Source organism: Acomys russatus, chromosome 22, assembly GCF_903995435.1.
Source record: "Acomys russatus chromosome 22, mAcoRus1.1, whole genome shotgun sequence".
Classification (NCBI taxonomy): Eukaryota; Metazoa; Chordata; class Mammalia; order Rodentia; family Muridae; genus Acomys; species Acomys russatus.
Genome location: NC_067158.1, coordinates 54,830,362 through 54,852,574, shown reverse-complemented (window position 1 = coordinate 54,852,574; position 22,213 = coordinate 54,830,362). Strand labels below are relative to the sequence as shown.

Here is a 22,213-nt window from a genome sequence, read left to right as displayed (position 1 = left end):
CAACCCTTGGGGCAGCCATTTAATTGAGGGCTGTGAAGAGCCTCTATCTGATTATGTGGCTTCGAATGCTTTTTTTCCCCCTTCAGCTTCCTATGGCCGTGTGTGCTGTGCTTGGAGTCCGTGCTTCCTTAGGGTGTCGCCTCATCGCTCCATTGGTGTTCCCTGTGTGCCTGACTTTGGTCTGGCACTGAGTTCATGTCCAGATAGAGTGGTTTTTGACTTCATACAGCAGACAAATCAGCTATACCAGGTTTAAGCAGCAGGGGAAGGGTGCCATTGGCCAACCTACCTTAAGAGGAGAAAAATGGTGGCTGTTGAGATGCTTGGTGCCCAGCCTAGTGACCTAAGTTCCACCCTCAGAAGCCACATGGTGAAAAGGAGAGATCAGGCTCCCCAAAACTGTCCCGTCACTGTAGCACCTGTGCACATTGCACACAAATACCCCCCTCAAATAAATAAAACATGTTATTTTTTTTTCATTTTTGTGTTTGTATGTGCATCTGTGTGTTTGTACATATGTGGACACGTGTTGGGGGTTGTACACCTGGGTGTGTACGCAAGTAATGACCCAAGGTTGATGTCATGACTCATGTTTGATTGTTCTTCCACCAAGTTAATTGAGGCAGGTCTCTGAAACAAACACAGATTGCTGATTTGTCTAGGCCGGGATCCCCTCTCTCTGTCGTCTGAGACTGGAATTAAGGCGGGTAGTGTTTACTGATCTTGTTGATGGCCTGAACCTGGGAGATCTGGGCCTAAAAATGAGGAGGGCTCAAGTCTCATGCAATAGCTGACTTTACTCAGAGCACCAGGAAATTGATATACTCTAAGGGTTAAGAAGAATCGTGTGAGTAAGGTATCCAGTCACAAGGCCAAGCTGCACGAGGCAAGAGCATGAATCCCATCAGCTGAAGTGGACTCACTCCTATCCACTACACCTGGAGGAGCAAGAAAGTACATTCCAAGAACAATTCCGTGTTTTTAAAGAAACAGAGGCCACAGAACTCTTGTTTTCTTAAAAACGCTCTGACAGAATTCCCCTTGCGTGCACAACTCCATTCTTGGGCTGTGTTCCAATAGGCACCATGCCCACCTCATATGTATCTGAGTTCTAGGGACGCTGATGCTTGCCAGGCAGGCTGTATCCCGCTGAGCCATGTCCCTACTTCCCACCATAGTTTTCAGAAAACAGAGGACAGCCAGAGGTTCAGGTTCTGGGTTGATCAAGGCTCTGCTTTGATTTCTCTAAGTTTTCAGGCCAGAGCTTTTCAGCCCAGGAGAAGAATCTTCCCCCCCAATCACCTGGATATGGTGGTGCCACAGGCCTGTAATCTCCACAGTTTAGGAGGCAGAGGCAGGAAAATGGAATTCAAGGTTAACATGGAATACGTAGTGAGACTTCGTCTCAAAAGAGTAGCAAACACAGTACAGAACACTTGTTAAAAAAAAAAAAAAAAGAAGATTGCTAGCAAAACAAAAACAAACAAACAAAAAGCAAATACAAAACACTACCACCTCATTAGTTTCTAATGTTTCAATTCCCTACAGTCAACCATGGTCTGAAATACTAAATGAAAAATGCTAGAGACAGAAATTTCACGAACTTTAAATTATGTGCTGGCATGAGTAGGAGACTGAAACCTTGTACAGCCCCGTTGGTCCTCCTGGACTTGGAGTCGGCCATGTCTAGCACGTCTATCTTGTATATACTTCCCGCTTGCTGAAAGTCAACTTCCTGTAGAATATCCACACTGTACGTACTGCCCACTTGCTATGGGTCATCCCTCTGCCCAGCAAGCCCACATAGTATATGCTACCCACTCACTAAGCACCGAACAGCTTTCTTGGTTACCACATTGACTGTTGCTATGGTAGAGTTTGTATTCAGGTGGTCTTTATTTTACTTAATAATCATCCCAAGGATGTAAAAAGAATGATGCTAGTCCTTTAGATATGCCCCCAAAATACATACAAAGCAGGTAAAAGGGGGGGGGGGAATCTTAGCATCTTAGTATAAAGAATTGGTAGGTATCACTCCTGTACCCACTGCTTCACAAATCTACTAGAAGTCTTAGACTATGTCCCCTGTGAATAAGGGTGCATTATTGTGTAAGCCTAATATTTATAATTCCTGAATTTAACAGGTGTAAAGGTATTTTGTCACACTACTGTAGGTGCTTCTGAGCCTAACCTTGCTGTAGACTGTTGGGAGGCACTGCATCTCCTGGTGGCTTTTATTCAGTGAGCTTCTCCTCAGTGTTGTAAGTTGCTTCTAGTGACATCCAGAATCGTGTGCAGCTTTGTTCCCATCCGGGGAAAGAGTTTTTCCAGCTATTCCAAAGTGTTGAGTCATCTGCTAGCTCGGTTATCTCAAAGTCTGGATCCAGACACTAAAAGGAATTGTCTCAGTTGAGGAGTTTTCTGTTCCATGGACTTCTGCTAGGAGGTATGTGCTGCTAGGGATGGATGGCAAGGCACCCTTGCTTAAACCTTGTCACTTCCGTAATGTGCTTTTGTTTTTGTGTTGGCTCCTCTCAGTGAGGACTGACTTCTCTATACTTGTGAGGGGCTCCCAAGCAAGGAGGTGGTGGCCACAAACCATTAGGCTGAGGACTGATGGTTGAAAAGACGGAGCCATGGCTAGAAAGTTCTAACTTTGGTCACTATTCTAGGCCTCCAGGAGAGAGGAGAGGGCAGAATGGCTCAATCAGTTACACGTCCATGATGGAACTTCCATAAAAGACCCCCTGAGCATGGGGTGGGGAGGACATCTGAGAAGGTCACGGAACTCTGGGGGGCAAGCTCCGTCTGTCCATTTGACTGTCCCTGGGTTGTAGCCTTTATGATAAACGGCCACGCCTGTGTTCCTGAGGGCGTGGTGCTGTTGTGGTGGATTATGGAGCCTGAAGAATTGCGACTCTAAATCTGTATTGAAGTCAGAAGTGCCAGTGACTAGAGAAGGGTTGGAGCCTCAGTGGGGGTGGAGGTGGGGGGCTGCGGTGAGGGGGGTGGGGGGAGGGGACAGGGAGGGGGAGGTTAGATATGTGGCCTCACTCCCGAAGGCCATGGCATCTGGTTTCCATTCTAGGTAGTTGGTTTCAGAGTGCAACTGGGGTGGGGATGTCCATTTTTAAGACAGAAAACTGGAGAATCAAATAGATCTCAGGACGTCCTTGAACCCTAGTGTTTAGTGGGGGAACCAGGTAAGTGGCTTGCCACACATTACACAGCTGCAAGTTACAGGAGGGAGTTATTTACACCCTGGGTCTCAGACTGTCTCCTCTGCATGAGCGTCCTGTAGACATCTTAAGTAGTCGAGGGAAAATGGAAATGGAATAGGGAGGTGGTTTATCACACCCGTGGTGAAATGTTCTGTAAGTGCGACAGCAAGAAGATGAGGACCTAAAGTCCTGTGTAAAGTAAAAGTTAAAGAGGAAAGTAAACCATCTAGAATTATTCCCTGGAAGTGAACATTTCTGTTCACTTTGATATGTAGGGAGGCAACTGCCTTCTAATATATGTTTGTGCTGTAAGAGACCATTTGGGAATGTTCTTAGGTGAAGAAGAGCCAGTGTCTAAAGGTATAAATAACCTTTTGTTAGTTCTTCAAATGTGTGGAAGTTTGTTTGTGTATGCGTTAAAGCCAGTGTCTTGTCAGATTTTAAATCCTGAGAATAAAACCGCCATTTTAGTTATTTCAAAGCTAACATTTAAGGCAGAATGATACTATTTCACTTTCTCAGGCAATCTGAACTGTAGGGTTCTCTTTTGTTTGTGGTTTTTAAAGATGCTTATTCCAGAAAGGATCTGTAGGCTCTTGGGTTTGGGCTATTTGATAGGAAGAGAAATGTGGTGGTCTCTTACTTAGAAGACAGGCAAGTCAAGTGGCTGGCCATCATCTCACAGTCGAAGGAGGCTGATTTGTGTCTGACGTCAGTTTCTTAGGAATTTATGGTCCTGATCATAATCTGCAGGCAAACAGACGCACATAGCTCCTGAGTACGAAAGCTTAGATGGCTGTGCACACTGCTCCAGCCTGTCACACACAACGAAAGACTAACGTTGCTTCGTAAGTGATTTCCTTCCCTCAACTACCCCTTAGAAACCCTAGTGAGTGTTTATGTCTTCTGTCAATTGAATACGTGGTGATGGGAGTGTGGTATTTGAAGTTGGGGAGAATACCGCTCGTCTCAAAATTTCAGGCTTGAAATATTTCCATTAAAGTGGAATCGTGCTTTTCTTAAACTCTTACATCCAAAGTATGCAAAAGGTCAGGAAAATCTTCACCTAAAACCACTGTTGTATTGGGGTGAGTTGCCCACCACCAACATTGGAGACATGGTCAAACCATAGCCAACGTTCTAGCAATAATTGATCCTAAGAAAATCATTTCTTTTTTCACACAGCTAAAAAAAAAAAAAAAAAAAAAAATCAGGTGAGTGTCTTTCCTCCTCTTGCCTCTGGCTTCAGGCATTCAGTTGGCACTGTCACTGTCTTCCCTCTGGGGTCCTTCCTATTGGTTTGGCCCGGGGGCCAAGCAGACAGGAATTGTGGTCCTAACTGGATTCCCTCATCTTCAGCCGCTGCCGAGGTTGTCCTGCAGTTGTAGTGTCGCTCAGCTATGTGATGCTGCCCAGAACCTTCACTGGATCTCCAGCCTTTCCTGCCCGTTGCTCTCTCCCCACAAAAATCTTTTACCTAATGGCGCTGCTGCCAATTTTAAATATGCTAGAGGCATTCCGTCCCTAACCTTGTGCGAACTATCTTTTATGCTGCAGTGATCTCGTTGGCCCAAATTATCTTTATCAACGTCCAGCTTAGGTCCCTCCTCATCCAGAAAATTCTTGAGGACCTTCTCAGATAAGTTCTCACCTTTGTGTCGGAATTGCCCTTATTAAGCGGTGTCTTTTTCACCTTGGGACATGAACCTGGCTCTTACTAGCACTCAGTGGGCACACACTGAGTTAATCAACAGTCAGGTGGGATTTATATTTTATTCTTTTGAGGAGTGTGTTTGTAAGTGTGTGGAACAAGAGGAAGTGAGAGTAATCAAGGAACTTCCTTTGCGCAACATGGGGTTTTGTCGGGGAGTAAAAACGTAGTAAGAGATGGGGAGTGTTTGCATTGGCCAGAAACTACCATTCAGTTTTGTAGGCGTGACAGTGTCAATCACGTGGTGCTGCAGAGAATCCGTATCAAAACAGTTACAAGCATGCCTGTGCGCTCCTAGTGATGGTAGTCCGTAGGGGAGCAAGATTTAAGGAGTGAGCCTAGTGTGGGCAGGTCTTCGGGTCATGGGGGGCTGGGGCCCAGTGCTCTTCTTGCATTACTTTGGTTCTTGGCCATGAGGTGAGCGGTTTTACTTCTCTGTGTGTTTCTGCTGAAATGTGCTGCCTGGACAGAGGGCCAAGCAATAGGCCAGCTGCTCATGATGGGAATCTCCCAAAATTGTCAGGCAAAATAAACATTTTATTTTTCTCTCTCCTTCTTTCATCCATCCATCCATCTATCCACCTACCCATCTATCTATCATCTATCTATCCATCCACCTACCTGCCTATCTGTCCGTCCGTCTGTCTCTCCATCTACCTATCTATGACATAGTTTTCTTACATAGCTCAGGGCACTCTGAGAGTCTCCGTTTGGCAGAAGCTGCCCTTGAACTCCTAAGTGTGTTCCCACCACCTGAGTGCTAGATTATAGGTGTGCGTCAACACACCCAGTCACATCGCCTCCTTTTAAGTTTGCTCTCTCAGGTATTTCATTATGGTGACAGAACACTGACCAACGCAGAGAGCTACTTCTGAAATGACTGCTGGCGAAGGAAGGGAGGTGAGAGGCAGCATTTGCCCCGTAACAACCTGGTGAGCATATGGGGGCAGTTTCAATATTTGCCACCAGCTGCTGAGTGCTGAAGCTGGGTCATGTGCCAGAGAGAGAGGGTGGGCAGGGAGGGAGGAGGGGGGAGAGAGAGAGAGAGAGAGAGAGAGAGAGAGAGAGAGAGAGAGAGAGAGAGAGACAGAGAGACAGAGAGAGAGAGACAGAGAGAGACACACAGAGAGACAGAGAGAGAGAGACAGAGAGACAGAGAGACTGACTGACTGGATACTATTTTGTCCATTTAAAGGTGTCTTTAATATAAGAGTTTTTTTTTAACTTTATATTCTTATTTTGTGTGCACTGGTGTTTTGCCTGCATGTATGTATGTGTGAGGGTGTCAGATCCTTTGGAGCTGGAGCCACAGACAGTTTTTGGCTGCCATGTGGTGTTGAGAATTAAACTGGGGTCCCTCGGAAGAGCAGGCAGTGCTCTTAACTGTTGAGCCATATTTCTATCCCACCCCACCCTCCTTTATGTATAGGATGTGGATCTTGTTTTCCCACAATTGCAAGGACTTGCAAGTGGCGTTTGGGAGACGCAGATTGGGGTCCCTGTCCTTTGCTTGCTTGCCTGACTCAGAGCCCTGTGTTCGGCATCTTCGGCCCTGAATACTGTCCTGAGTAGATAGTGTTTGGCAGGGTGGGTCCTCTCTGCCAGGGCTCAGCGGGAAGGCTGTTCTTTTGAGAGATGTCCAGCCTAGATGCAGGGAGAAAGATTTTGGGATCAAGTACAATGTTCGTGAAGGTCATGGTGTCACTCAGGATGTGTGTTTGTCGGCTGTAATTCTGAGCTGTGTGGCCCCTTGTACAGGAGAGCCGAGCACTCCGTAATCCTGATCATCAGTTCGAGCTGATGCAATTTCAGTCAAAGCAAAGAAGCAGTCCTTTGTGCTTTGGCTGGGTGGCCTTAACTCCCAATGATGCTTCATACATTATGTCATAGAATTCAGGTCCTCAGCTGGGCGTGGTGGCACACGCCTTTAACCTCAGTACTCAGGGAGGCAGAGGCAGGTGGATCTCTGTGAGTTCGAGGCCAGCTTGGTCTACAAAGTGAGTTCCAGGATAGCTGAGGCTCCACAGGGAAACCTTGTCTTGAAAAACCAGATGGAGGATGGAGGTGGGTAAGAATTCAGGTCCTGTGGGGCAAGTTCAAGTCCCCCAACCAAAGATGCACCAATGGACAATCCCTTCCTGACAGGCTTGTCCTAAGGATTAAGGGAGTTAATATATACAACTTGCTTCAAACAGTGTCTAGGATCCATCACCTTTAATTCTTCCCCTCCACCTCCTCTGTCCCTCTGTCCCATCTTCCTTCCCCTCCTCCAGGCTAGGGCCATATTGAAAAATTCATTCCTGTCCTCTGGCAATAGAAAGGGACCACAGTACCAGCCAGTAGCCCTTCGGAGACCAGGTGCCCCACCCTTCCTTTGAGTGCTCACACAGTTCCTTGTTGGAGGGCTTTGCCTGTTGTGGCCCTGGGGGTGGAGCTCGGCCTAGAAACCTGCCTACAGGCGCTTTTGGCTGCCCTGTCTAGTTTCTAGCATCTTACTTTGGCATCCTGCTTACTGGCTAGAGTGTTCTGTGGAGAGAAATGCTCTGGTTCTTCTGCTGTGGACTAGAATCAACCCCTCCAGTAAGGAGAGCCTACGGCAGGGGAAATGGGAGTGTGCTTGGTGTTCCTCAGCACTCTGACTAATGCCTTAGCCAGCAGCTGCTGTCATTTCCTCCCCAAGGTCTGCTGAGCTTCTCGGCCAGGCTGGCAGCACCTGTGAGGCCCTCCCTCCCCTTCCTCATGGCAGCCTGTCACCCTGTCATTGTATTCCTGCCCTGAGTCACCTGCTGGTCACCCTTGAAGTTTCCTCTTCCCTGGAGCAGCATCCTGTGAGCCCTTCCTAGTACTGTTCACTCTTAAGCCAGCTGCCTTCCCGTTTTAACGCTCTTTCTTGATTCTTTCTTTTTCTTTGCTCACTTCTGTTTATTTTATATTCATCGAGCTAGAAATCAGCTTGCAGGCTCTTCTTTATTCCAGAATCTTTACATCTGTTTTCTTCATCTGCACCCTCAGAGGAACTTTACACACACACACACACACACACACACACACACACACACACACACACACACACCTTGACAGGTGAGTTCATGATTGTTAGACCAGGTGGGGTGCAGGAAAATCCAGGGTTCTCTTTTCCATCCCTAAGTGGTGAGTCTTTGGGAAAATTATTTTTATCTTCTTCGACTTTCATTTCTTTTTTAATTAAAAAGTGGAAATCAGACTATCCTTTTCTTGGGGGCTATGAAATGCTGTGTTTTGACACCCATTTAGTCCAGTAAATCTTAGTTACTACTACTACTGTGTATATTGTGGTCTTTGAGCTCCATAGTAAAGTAGCATTTTTTTAAATGTAGATTACTTTTATCTGACAATTTCTGGGAATTCATTCATATCGTGCCTTTTCTTTTTGTTTTACGGGTGTGTGTTGGGGGGGGAGGCAGGGTGGGTGGTGGGGATCTGAGATCCACATCTGTCCTGAGTGTGGGAGAGGCAGGGTGGTGGTGGGGATCTGAGGTCCACATCTGTCCTGAGTGTGGGGGAAGCAGGGTGAATAGAGGTGAGCTGAGGTCCACATCTGTCCTGAGTGTGCGGGAGGCAGGGTGGGCCATGGGGATCTGAGGTCCACATCTGTCCTGAGCGTGGGGGAGGCAGGGTGAGTAGAGGTGAGCTGAGGTCCACATCTGTCCTGAGCGTGGGGGAGGTAGGGTGAGTAGAGGTGAGCTGAGGGCCACATCTGTCCTGAGCGTGGGGGAGGCAGGGTGAGTAGAGGTGAGCTGAGGGCCACATCTGTCCTGAGCGTGGGGGAGGCAGGGTGAGTAGAGGTGAGCTGAGGTCCACATATGTCCTGAGTGTGGGGGAGACAGGGTGAGTAGAGGTGAGCTGAGGTCCACATCTGTCCTGAGCGTGGGGGAGGTAGGGTGAGTAGAGGTGAGCTGAGGGCCACATCTGTCCTGAGCGTGGGGGAGGCAGGGTGAGTAGAGGTGAGCTGAGGTCCACATCTGTCCTGAGCGTGGGGGAGGCAGGGTGAGTAGAGGTGAGCTGAGGTCCACATCTGTCCTGAGCGTGGGGGAGGTAGGGTGAGTAGAGGTGAGCTGAGGGCCACATATATCCTGAGTGTGGGGGAGACAGGGTGAGTAGAGGTGAGCTGAGGTCCACATATGTCCTGAGTGTGGGGGAGACAGGGTGAGTAGAGGTGAGCTGAGGTCCACATCTGTCCTGAGCGTGGGGGAGGTAGGGTGAGTAGAGGTGAGCTGAGGGCCACATCTGTCCTGAGCGTGGGGGAGGCAGGGTGAGTAGAGGTGAGCTGAGGTCCACATCTGTCCTGAGCGTGGGGGAGGCAGGGTGAGTAGAGGTGAGCTGAGGTCCACATCTGTCCTGAGCGTGGGGGAGGCAGGGTGAGTAGAGGTGAGCTGAGGTCCCCATCTGTCCTGAGCGTGGGGGAGACAGGGTGAGTAGAGGTGAGCTGAGGTCCACATATGTCCTGAGTGTGGGGGAGACAGGGTGAGTAGAGGTGAGCTGAGGTCCACATTTGTCCTGAGTGTGGGGGAGGCAGGGTGAGTAGAGGTGAGCTGAGGGCCACATCTGTCTCGGACAGATGCCGTGTTAAGGTTTGGGGACTTGGAGACTGATCCCAGAATTCCCTTTTGGAGGGGACAAGGAAGGGATTGGCAGGTCCCTTCTTGCTTCTTAAGCTGTGTCCCTGGTTCAGCATTCCAAGACTGGGGTGGGCTGGGAAGTGGGCAGAAGTTCCTTCACTCACGTCCATTGTCCCTCGACCAGGAGGCATGACCAGGCCTCCTGAGCCTGTCATGGACCGGGTAGAATGGTACAGTGGGCAGACCTGCCTGGGATGGAATCTCTCCTCTGTTGGAGAACCTCTCCCCCTTTGTATATATAGTAACTACAGGAGGAAGTGACTGTAGGGAGAGGTGACCGTGGGGAGCAGGGAAGCTATACAAAGGACTTGGCATGCCGTAGATGCCCATCTGGTTAGTGCTTTTCTGGCACAGCACGCGGGTCTGGGTTGTATTGTGGAAAGCTGCTCCTAAAGGCATTTCAGACAGCAGCAGACAGGTTGCAAAAGGTGCTTTTTGTGGGCGATGAGTGGGCACCCTTTAGACCTCACCCTCCCGTGAAGGCTTGTCTGGAAGAGTTCGGGCTTGCTTCTGTCTAGCTTTCTCATCTCCATTTGGGCATTGGAGTGGAGCGGCATCACTTTGTCAAATGCGTATTGTGGGCTCCAGACCAGACTCCGCCTGTCCATGTACCGTTGTGAGAGGCTTCCCAGCTGTGCTGATCCTCTGTAGCATGAGTTCATGGCAGCGGAGCTTCAACGTGGGTCTTAGGGTGTCAGTTTGAATGAGAGTGGGCCCCATAGGCTTGAATGTTTGCCTCCTTGGTCCCCATTGGACGTGTGTGTGTGTGTGTGTGTGTGTGTGTGTGTGTGTGTGTGTGTGTGTGTGAGAGAGAGAGAGATACCAAGGGAAGGAAAGCAGTGTGTGTGTGTGACCAAGGGAAGTAGAGCAGTGTGTGTGTGTGTGTGTGTGTGTGTGTGTGTGTGTGTGACACCAAGGGAAGGAAAGCAGTGTGTGTGTGTGTGTGTGTGTGTGTGTGAGACCAAGAGAAGTAGAGCAGTGTGTGTGTGTGTGTGTGTGAGACCAAGGGAAGGAAAGCAGTGTGTGTGTGTGTGAGACCAAGGGAAGTAGAACAGTGTGTGTGTGTCTGTGTCTGTGTGTGTGTGACCAAGGGAAGGAGAGCAGTATGTGTGTGTGACCAAGGAAGGAAAGCTGTGTGTGTGTGTATGTGTGTGACCAAGGGAAGGAAAGCAGTGTGTGTGTGTGTGTGTGTGTGTGTGTGTGTGTCTGTGTGTGTGTGAGACCAAGGGAAGGAAAGCAGTGTGTGTGTGTGTGTGTGTGTGACCAAGGGAAGGAAAGCAATGTGTGTGTGTGTGTGTGTGTGTGTGTGTGACCAAGGGAAGGAAAGCAGTGTGTGTGTGTGTTTGTGTGACCAAGGGAAGGAAAGCAATGTGTGTGTGTGTGAGACGTGTGTGTGTGTGACACCAAGGGAAGGAAAGCAGTGTGTGTGTGTGTGTGTGTGTGTGTGTGTGTGTGTGTGAGAGAGAGAGAGAGACCAAGGGAAGGAAAGCAATGTGTGTGTGTGTGTGTGTGTGTGTGTGTGAGACCAAGGGAAGGAAAGCAGTGTGTGTGTGTTTGTGTGTGTGTGTGTGTGTGTGTGTGTGACCAAGGGAAGGAAAGCAGTGTGTGTATGTGTGTGTGTGACCAAGGGAAGGAAAGCAGTGTGTGTGTGTGTGTGACCAAGGGAAGGAAAGTAGTGTGTGTGTGTGTGTGTGTGTGTGTGTGTGTGTGTGTGTGTGACCAAGGGAAGGAGAGCAATGTGTGTGTGTGTGACCAAGGGAAGGAGAGCAGTGTGTGTGTGTGTGTGTGTGTGACCAAGGAAAGGAGACCATAAGGTGCGGGCATATGGGCAAGTATGTTGCAAGAAGTTGCATCTTGGCAGCAGGTTTTTTAAAATGAACCCCTTAGAAGCTAAAGGGACTACAGTCCATAAAGAATAAGACATTAAGAATTGGAAAAAAAAAATGGTAACAAGCACCTTATACCCATTCAGAAAAAAACAAACCAAACCAAAGCAAAAAACCCACAGGGCTCCATTCCTTTCCCTTCCCCGTCAGTGAGGAATACTCATTGTTGGACACATGTCTGTTGCCCAGCTGCCAGGGACATGTTAGTTGATGGAGTCTAGTAGACATGGGGGATGGGAGGGGCAGGGTAAGCAGTCTTTGCCGTCACCCTTTATATCAGCAAGCACTTCTGTTAGAGGAAAGAGGACCAACTGCCTCCAAATGCTGATCCGTGGTACACAAGTCATGGAACTGGAGAACTGGAGGTACTGAGGGTACGAGAGGCACAGGGTGCACAAGGGGCACAAGGGGCACAGGGGGCACAGGGGGCATGGGGCACAGAGGGTACAGGTAGAGCAAGGGTGCAGGGGTTACAGAGGGTACAGGTAGAACGGGGTGCAGGTGGCACAGGGGGTACAGGTGGCACACGGGTTACAGACGGCACAGGGGGCACAGGGGTACAGGGGCTACAGAGGGTATAGGTAGAACAGGGGTTACAGGGGTTACAGAGGGTACAGGGGACACAGGGGGTACAGGGGTACAGGTGGGACATGGGTTACATAGGGTAGAGGGGCGCAGGGGATACAGGGGGCACAGGGAGTCCAGGTAGAACAGGGGTTACAGAGGGTACAGGGGACACAGGGGGTACAGGGGTATAGGTGGCACATGGGTTACATAGGGTACAGGGGGCACAGGGGGCAGAGGGGTTACAGGGGGTACAGGTAGAACAGGGGTTACAGAGGGTACAGGGGGTGCAGGAGGCACAGTGGTGGAGCTCAGCAAGGAATTGCTTGCTTGAGCCGTTGTTTCTCTCTGTTTATGGAGAGTGTGACGAATGTGTCAAAGGAGGTAAAGCATATAAAGACCACTCAGGAATTCATGCACCTCTTTATTTAAAGGAGAAAAGTCATCTCATAAATCTTCAGCAGTGAATAGTTTCGTTATGATGTAGCTTAAATATCCCCGAACATAAAACTAGGTGCGTAGACTCGTGCTTCTGTCGTGTATATAGCTATAAACCAACGGAAAATTGATAGAGTAAATTCAAACAAGAGTACAAACCAATAAAATTCAAATTAACATTAATTTATTGTGGCAGATAATTTTGACTAAAATTAAACCTCTCCTTGAAAGTGTGATTTTTTTTTTTTTTTTTTTTTTTTTTTTTTTTTTGTTTCTGACCGCTGAAGTGCCAGCTCTGAGCGCCTTGGAAGCCTGGCCTGTCTTTCTTCCTCTGGAGCCTGAGCTTCCTTTGTGCCCTGTACCTGCATTTAGCGTAATTCGTGATATTTTTCTTACTTGGCCTTAAGAATTGAAATCATCACAGATGATTTTAATAACTTCAGAACACACATACAAACCCACTTTTAACGGAGCAAGTATGCTCAAGGTTGTCCCTCAGCACTGCAAACAGCAGCGATGCCTTAAAGATTTACCTTTTTCTTTTCCTTCCGATTTCAGAATTGTCGCTCAAAAACAAAGGGGGCAGGGAGAGGGGCAAACTTTAGGAAAAAAGGCAACCTGATTTTGATATCTCTTGCCTTTACTAAGAAATTTCTTAAAGGGCTGTGTTTGGGGGCAAAGGCAGTGACTGCTCAGAGAAAGGCTGAAATACAGAAAGCAATGCTGAGCGAGAAACTAGTAAATCTTTTTCAGGAAAATTCAGGTTTAAAAATTCACTTCCTCAGTCACAATTGCAAGGTATAAGTAGCCGGTGGCTGCTGTGATTAGCAGCACAAACACCGTGCATTTTCACTCAAAGTTCTGTCAGACAGCGCTGTTGCAGGCTGGTGGGGGGGGAGGGCGCACTCGGACGGCCTTTAATGTGCATTGGCTGTGAGATGCAGGTTTTTATTTATTTATTTCTTAAGGCCACCATGATATTTTAAAGAGAAGCAGTGCTATTTTAAAAAGCCAACTTTTCGCAAGATACATCTTGGCGTTGTGTTTAAATCGTGAAGATCGTGTCTGTGAGAAAGGGGGTAATACTGAGGGTCACAGAAGCTCCCGAACTGCGTGCGGTATGGATGTGTGGATGTAGAGGTGTTAGGGAGGTCCAGCTAGGCGCGCTCGACGCAAGATGAGTGGATGTGTGGTGTGCTGATGGGTAGGGGGACTCACCAGAGCACAGGGGCTGCTGGGCCTGGCCGTCATTTGCAGTCACTCGGAAGGTTTGCATGAAGCGTGAGGCGGTCTGGAGCTCAGGGACGTTTCTTGTTGGCATGAAGAGATGAGCAGTGAAAATGACTCGAGGGAGAAAGGCCTTGTTCTGGCTCCCAGTGTGATGGGTATAGTCTGTCTTGGTGGAGACGTCACGGGGGCAGGAGCTTGAGGTGGCTTGCCGCATTGTATCTCTGAACTTATTCTGTCTCACAATCCCAGAGCACAACCTGTCATGGCGGGTCATGGCGGGGAGCCTGACAGGACGGCTCGTTATCACACCAGGAAGCAGAGAGTGACGAATGAAACACTGCTAGCCAGCTCTCTTCTCCATTTATTCACTCCAGATCCCAACCAAGGGGTAGCTACCAACAGTGGCTGGGCCTCCACGCCTCAGGCATCACAGTCAACACAATCCCCTACAAGCCCCTCCAGAAGCCTGTCCCCCCAAATGATTCTGTTGCCATCTGTCAAGTTGACAATTCACTATAACCATCAATCACAACAGGTGCTGCTGCCCACAGTTATGGTGTTTCTTCCCACTTCTGTCAACCTGAACAAGATGATCCCCCCCCCCCCCAGGTGTGGCTGGAGGATAGCCTGATCTAAATAAAGCCCCCGGGGCTTGCCTTCTGGAGAATGGCTCTCCCCCTTCCTAGTGCTGAGACTCTATAACACAGCTCCTCACATCATGGTGACCCCCAACCATAAAATGATTTTCGTTGCTACTTCATATCTATAATTCCACTACTGTTATGAATTGTGATGAATCTGATAACGCAGGATGGCTGATGTAGCTGAGCAGGAGTCACAGTCCACAGGTGGAGAGCCGCCGTTCTAGATGGTTCGAGGTCCTGCCAGCTTTACAGTCAGTACAGAACATCACAGGCTAGGTGAGGCTGCTTGAACACTTTCATATCCTGGGTGGCCAGGTGGGACGTTTGGAGAGGTGGGGGAGAACTTAAGGGAGATGGCAGCTTGAGGGTGGGGTGAGGAGGTGAGGTGCCGCAGAGATGGAGGAGGTGAGACCCTTGAACCTTGGGAGTCAGCGCCTGCTTGAGCTATTTAGGGGAGTACTGAAATCACAAAGCCCCAGTAAGTGTTCATGCCAGGGCACCTATGAGGGCTCTGTGAAGGAATTATATTTGGGCAGGGCTTTAGGGAGTAATTCATTGGCGTACCAGTCTTCCTTTCTCTTCTACCTCAGCTACCCAGCCACTCAGGGTGGCAGATGGGCACTCTACTACCGAGCTGCGCCTCTGCTCTTTAGTTAGAGATAACGAAAAGGATTACAGATCTGACTAAATATATCAGCGTGTACGAGGTAGACATTGCTTACTGTAAGGGTAGGATCCAGTTTCATGTAGATTTTCCTACCACCTTAAAGTAGTACTTGTCAGTCAGTGAGATGACTAGCCATATGACATTAGTAGACTGTGGTAGAAAAGATGGGTTAGCTGCAAAGAGCTTATCTTACCGGCGCACCAAGAAAACCTGGAGGCTGATAAGACAGTTGAAGACTGCAGGCCCTTGATTGAAAAGCTGGGTAACAGGCAAGGCATCTGCTCACCCCATGCCTCAAAGTTGTTGTTCAAAATAGACGTCGTAATGGTTCCCACAGCAGGGTGGGTGTGATGGCGAACGAGAAACATGGCTGAGCAGCTCCTGTCACTACAGTAAGAACAATTCAATACCTTTTCTCCCACAAGTAAGTGTGGTAAGTCGTGAGGATGTATAGGTTCCCAGACATTGACCTTGACCTGCTGCGTCAGGCGGCCGTTGTAATTTTGGGAATCCTTGCTCTGGACTTCAGTAGTGTCTAAGTCACTTTTTCCTTCCCTTTTTCTCCTCCTCCTTCTCTTCCTCCTTCTCTTTCTTCTCCTCCTCCTCCACTTTCTCCTCTTCTTTTTTTCAGTGTTGGGATCAGTCAAACCCAGAGCATCAAAAATGCTAAGCAAGCGATCTCACCACTGGACCACCTCCCTGCCCTACATCTTGGTCACTTTTACTTGGACGCTTACTTTCTTCCTTGCTGTACCTGTTGAACACTGGCTCTCAGTGTTTCAGGTGTGTGGACCAGTATTAGTTTTAAACGCTAATGTGTGGGCATGTCATACCTTCTTTCTTTTTCAGCAGCTCTTCTCCTTCCAACCCATATTGAATTTTTGGACAACAGAGATGACTATGTCTTGGGCAGCCTAGTTCTCAGAACTTTTTTAAAAAATAAATTAAGAAAAACATGTTTTTAAAAATGGAAACTTTGCTAAGACAGCCATTTGGCACATTAAAAATTGAACTTGAGTTTAGTTTCTAAAAATAAATTATATATATATGTTTACTCTTTTAAAAATGTTCACAGGAAATGCTTCTAAAATAACTGATATGCCCCTTGTTAAAACTGGGGTTGTTATTGGATGGATTCCAGCATGCTTTCTTTTTCCTTGGGAGTGAGAGAGAGAATTTAGAGGAGTATTGTACTGCATGTCAAAACACACACACACACACACACACACACACACACACACACACACGCATGCACGCACATGCACACACACACAGAGGCACGCACGCGCACACATGTGCACTATATTCACTCTAATACGCCTTTCATAAAGTAGCATCTATTTGATATATTATAAAATGTGTCTTGAAGATTAAAATAAAAAATAAAGTAATTTCTACATTTTGACCAGACAGAACATTATTATTAACACTTTTGTTTGGAGATTTTGCTTTTTTTTTTTTTTTTTTTTTAAATCAAGGTAAGCCGGCCTCAGTGGTGCTGCACACCTGTGATCCCAGCACTCGGGAAGCAGAGGTAGGCAGATTGCTGTCAGTTCAAGGCCAGCCTGTCTACAAATTGAATCCAGGAAAGCCAAGGCTACGCAATGAGACTTTGTCTCGAAAAAACAAAAGGAAACAAACAAAAATCATTGTATTGTAACTGAAGCAGCATGTGTGGGTCTATGTGTTCAGAACATGTATTTTACAGGTCACACGGATGAGGAGCGACTGCAAAATTGCCTGTCTTACATGGAAACTGTGTGCAGTGCCAAATCCCCAGCATCTACAGTGGTGCACCGTGACTGCTAAACTAACAAGTTTCCAGCAATTAAACAACCCAGACTTTACGACCACATCCATCACCTTTTCATCGGTGAATGGTGTTAGGGACTTGTAAATCTCACATGACCTGATGCTAGTCTGGTAGCTGATTAGATACTGCCTGTCTCCCTTTCTTCTGGCTCTTGCTGGCTTCCCAACCCAGTTCTGCCATGCTCCCTCTGCCTTTTTTAGAGGATGCTATGCGTATCTTGTGTAGAGGTGAGCATCTGGCTGTCACGTATTCTGGGCACCTTGAGAAGACGGAGTCTGCCATCACTTGCAGAGAGATGCCGAGAACATCATCTGTCTGTAGGGTAAAGATAAATAGTTAGCTACTATTCCAGCTCTGTTAAACAGGAGTAAGTTAACCACTGGGGCCCATGGCTTCCCCAGCCATGAGTTCTTGACTTGCTTTACAGTACTAGGCATGGTTTCTCTTCTCTGGTGTGGGCCTCAAGTTTAACCAGAGAGCAGCTCCTTACCCCATACCGTTTGTGCCACCATTGCGCAAATAGGCTCATCTAGAAGGTTGTATGCTGCCTCAGAAGGAGCTTCATGTCCTTTGCTTGTGGTCGTCTCCATGGCATCATCTCTGGCAGCACTGGAGCCTCTTAGTAACTATTTGTTGACACTGATATGGTGCGTTACAGTTTCTGCGGTGCCTTCCTAGTTGGTTCCACTAACCAGTACCTTCAAGAGCCTGGCTGATAGCATCTCCCTGGTTTGATGAATGATGGCGCCACGGGTTGGAGAGGCTGAGTTAGTTTTCTCAGAAGGGCTTGGGTCATAAGTGGCGGAGCTAGAGCTACAAGCTCTGCGGCTGTTGATTTCTGTACTCCTTCCCAAACAGCCTTTGAGCATTAGTTAGCAGCAGCTTCCCTCTGCTCCCTGCCGCTGAGACCCTTTCTATTTCAAACTGCCACAGAGACCAGTCACGCACTCTTCTGGGTGCCAGGGTGGATCATTCACAGTAGTGACCTGTGCTAGGAACTTATGATAATATTTCATCCGTCATCGTGGTGTCGGAGCATTTAAACAAGCTCTCCTTTCAAACGACTTGTATTCTTCCCTACTCATTGGAAATATAAATTAATCAATACCAATAACCTGAGTCATTCCATCTATCTATCTCTTTATCTCCCCCTCTATCTATCTATCTATCTATCTATCTATCTATCTATCCATCCATCCACCCATCCGTCGTGTGTGTTTTTACGTACACATGCCCCTTTATGTACATAGATGCTAGAGAAGACTGTACATCCTCCTGTATCCTTCTCCAGCTGAACCTAAAGATAGGATGCTGGCATCCCTCCTGTCTTTGTCCCCCTGACCCCCAGCACTGTGGCTACAGATGAGCATGGCTACACATGCCTTTGTACCGATGCTGGCGATTTGAATTTAGGTCATCAGGCAATGCTCATCAAGTCAGCCGTCACCCGAGCCCACAATCTTCAGTTCTTAAAAGCAGACTCTCATGGCTTGGAGAAGACTGGTCTCTACCTATTCTTTCTTGTCTTGCATGCCTGGCCATTTTGAGAGAGAAATTTAAGCAGTGATGAATTGGCTCTGCTGATGTTTCTGGAATCTGGCCCAGGAAGCCGAAATCTTCCATGCGACATCAGACGAGGAAGAGCAAACCGCTGGCCCTCAAAGGGGTAGCGATACCTGGGTGTACATTTTGTGAGAGCTGTTTAGCTGTAGCCAAAAACCAAACGACACAGAACCCAAGACACCAAGCATTCAGGGTACCTTATCTTATGTCATTCTCATTTTTATTTAATCATCTACTTGAGAAAGATAATGTGGTAACTCCGCCAAGATCCTGTCCGGTTTATGGTTGGCAGGGCAGAGTTCTTACCAGAGTGCTAAATTTAAACAGTGTCATCCGCTGATAAATGACTGTGGGGCATTACCAGAGCATGTCTCATCACACAGCTCTGGTGCTCTTGGAGGACATGAACAGGAATCTCAGTCTGTTTGCTTGCATGGGCTTTAGTGTTAGAGCTGAGGTGTTGAAGGGAACAGCTGCCGCCCCGCTCTCTCTAGGTGCAGCTGTGGGAATGGATGGTGGTTAACAGCAGTTTTGGGTAGAAAGTAAGCTTTTTTCCCCCTTCTTTTTCATCCAGTGCCTGTCTTCTCAGTCAAGGCTGGATGGGGGAGTCCTGGTGCTCTGCTGGGGCTATGACAAAGCTGGGCCACATCATCCCTGGCGCTGCTCGCTGCTCTTCACAGTTGAGGCCTTTGTTATCCCATGACAAAGGATGCTGGGAAGGCCTCATTATAGGTCTTTCAGGGAGCATTTCTGAGTTGGCCATTGCCGTCCGTCCCCTTGCTCTTCAGGCCAGTCATATTTGGTGAGACTCTTAGGCATCTGATGCATGTGGCATGAACCTTGTAGGGAGACAGCTAACAGAGCAGAGGCGGTTCTGTTTCAAAGGCATAATTCTGAAAGAGAGGAAAAGCTACTCAGTCTCCAAGGTTGCGTAGATGATTTTGTTTACTTTTTTTTTTTTTTTTTTTTTTTAAGAGGTACAGGCCTACGACTTTACGACTTGCTACCATAAATCACTTAGCCTTAAAACAGGTGAGCATGCGTCTTCCCTGTCTCTTGGAGGTGGCATGGTACAGGCATGGTTTTATCTTGTTGAAAACCTCAGGTTTTTCTTGCTTTGAACTGGAGGGCTTGTGCTGTTATCAGTAAGGCCAGCACTAGGACCAGCGAGCTCTCAGCTTGACAGGCGGTTTCTGCTGAGGACACCTGCTGCCACTGCACAGTGCAGCCTTTGTTCCTCTCGGAGGGCACTGTGGGCAGAACCGGCGGCGTTCAAAGCCTGGAGCCGAGTCCTCTCTTCCTGCCTGAGTGTTGCAGTTTCAGTGGACAAACTCCTGTCTGTTCTGGTTTTGCTGATCCCAATTTAACAGGTGTGTGTGTGCGTGTGCGTCTGTGTATGTGTCACACACATGTTGCTTTTGAGAGTGCATGATGAGTTGTCTCAGTGGTAGAAGGAGCTACATACATGCAGGCTCAAAGTGGAAGCAAGTGAGCTGGGCTCAGGTGCCCGCTTCCTTGGTGTGTGGCAGAGGAAAAGCATTTGACCCCTCTGGGTATGGGCTGTCTAGAGAGAGATCACCAAGGCCCCTAGGATTAAGATTCTACCACTTTGCTCTCTGGGTTTTTTTGGGGGTGCTTAAGAGCATCCAGGGTGGCTAAAGGCCTTGGTACTATGCAACAGCCAACAATTCATAAGAAGGGTTTTGTTTTTGTTTTTGACGCACTTTGCTTTTTGGTTTTCCGAGACAGGGTTTCTCTGTGTAGCCCTGGCTGTCCTGGAACTCGCTCTGTAGAGCAGGCTAGCCTCAAACTCAGAGATCCACCTGCCTCTGCCTCCCAAGTGCTGAGAATAAAGGTGTGTGCCACCGCTGCCTGGCTGCGGTGGTTTTAATTAAAGGACAATTGTGTAGCATACTAGTGAGAATGAAATTTGGATAGGATTTTCTGTCTGTCGTAACTTTGTGGAATAGAAGGAGAAAACAGGGAAGTTCTGTTTGTTTGTCGGCCCTGAAGTGTTACTGGACACTGGGGTTTTGAATTTCTAAGTGAACTGCTTCAGTGGACTGCTTAGGGTCAGGAGTATTTCAGGTATCTAATTTTTTTTTTCTGATTTTGAGATATTTATATAAGGAGATATCTTAAGTATAGGCTTCAAGTATAAACAAAAAATTATCTGTTTCATAGTATGGTATCCATGTACCCTAAAGGTAAATTTATGCAATATTTTGAAGAATTTTCTGCATCAAACAAAGTTTCATAGTGTGGAATTTTCCACTTGTGGTGCCATGTTGGCACTGAAAGCATTTCAGGTTCTAGAATATTTTTAATATTCACATCAGGGATGACCAGGCTGTACAGCGTTTAGATGAATAAGTACTTTTATTAGTCCTTATTAGTCAGATAAAAGGCAATTTACAGAGAAGGCTGGTGTGGGATAGGTGTCCCATTCTTGTTTTGTTTTCTCATACTCTTTTTAAAAATCCCTAAAAAATTTATAATTGTAGGAACCACATATATTAATCATATAAAACTGGAAAATATCAAAAAGGAAATATAAATATATTCTAGAAATACCCTTCTTCATGCTCTGGTGTCTTTACACTATTCCTTGGGCTGTTCTGTGCTCACACTGTTGACTGTCTTGCATGTTTTGGTTTTGGGGACTGGGGTGTCAAGTGAAGTGAGAGACGAATAGGATTCTATGTTTGACACGTTTGTGATGGGTTGATGGTTACCGTTCTGACTCACAGAAAGGAACTGTAGACTGGTCTCTACAACTAGCATTGGTCCTGTTCCTCCTCGCATAGGCTTTTGGCATTTAGGATGTATAGATGTTGTAATGGCTACTAGTATAGTTAATGCCGACACGTGAAGACGTCTTAGTCTCTTACCCTCCTACTGCTCAACATTGCTGTCAGGAAATAGTATAGTTAATGCCGACACGTGAAGACGTCTTAGTCTCTTAACCTCCTACTGCTCAACATTGCTGTCAGGAAATAGTATAGTTAATGCCGACACGTGAAGACGTCTTAGTCTCTTAACCTCCTACTGCTCAACATTGCTGTCAGGAAATTGTCTCATTTGCTCTTTCGTGGCTGAAGTCGTCAGTCCCAGAATTACTGAGCATCGGTTATTTTAACACCGTCTGTCCCAGTGCTTCGGCTCTGCAGTGGTAGAGTAGGGGCTGCCCTGCCTTTACGGAGACTCACATTTGAAAATACTTATGGACAGGGTATACATTTGAAAATACTTAAGGCTCATTTACTGAGGATTGGTTTTGCACAATAATTTCCCCTATTAGGAAATGAAAGATGATTAGTGTTGCCTTTGTTACGCAGCCCATAAAACTGAGGCCCTGTTCACATTGCGATGCAAATACAGTGTGATTCCTAAACCACACAAAGCTCTCTTTATGGCCTCTGCTTTGGTGTCTTTGTTGTGTCCTTTGAAGTTCTGAAATGTTTTTCATGTTTGATTGAGATTAAATCTGGGTTTCATTTTGCTTTTCTGAAACATATTGAGCAAGTTAATTTTCTGTTTCAGTTCCTAAGGGGAATGACTCCGGGCCTCTGTGTCCCAGGCCCTGCCAGAACATTCCTGTGGTTTTCCATGGGGCAGATCAGCGTGTTCGTGAAATTTTACTTGTAGCTTGTGTCTTCCATGGTTAATTAAAACATCTGGCTTTAAAAATATCCACAGCCTGGGCATCGCCAGTCAGAGACCCCTTTCTGTAAGGAGTCAATGCTTCATCCTCCTCTGCAGTAGGCTCAGCTTGTGTTTAGGGTACCTACAGGGGCGAACCGGCCTACTAACGGCTT

The 22,213-nt window shown here is 47.4% G+C and overlaps 1 protein-coding gene across 6 annotated transcripts in view; it reads left to right on the top strand.

Annotated features, from left to right (window-relative positions):
* Apbb2 (amyloid beta precursor protein binding family B member 2) overlaps nucleotides 1-22,213 on the top strand; it is a 315,732-nt gene that overhangs the window by 53,380 nt on the left and 240,139 nt on the right. Inside the window, exon 1 of one of the 6 annotated variants that reach the window (XM_051165205.1) lies at nucleotides 22,013-22,125. The exons of the other annotated variants lie outside the window; for them this stretch is intronic. The gene's annotated coding sequence lies outside the window, so the exon portion shown is untranslated. Of the gene's footprint in view, nucleotides 1-22,012; nucleotides 22,126-22,213 lie in introns of those variants that run through there. 6 annotated transcript variants of the gene reach the window in all.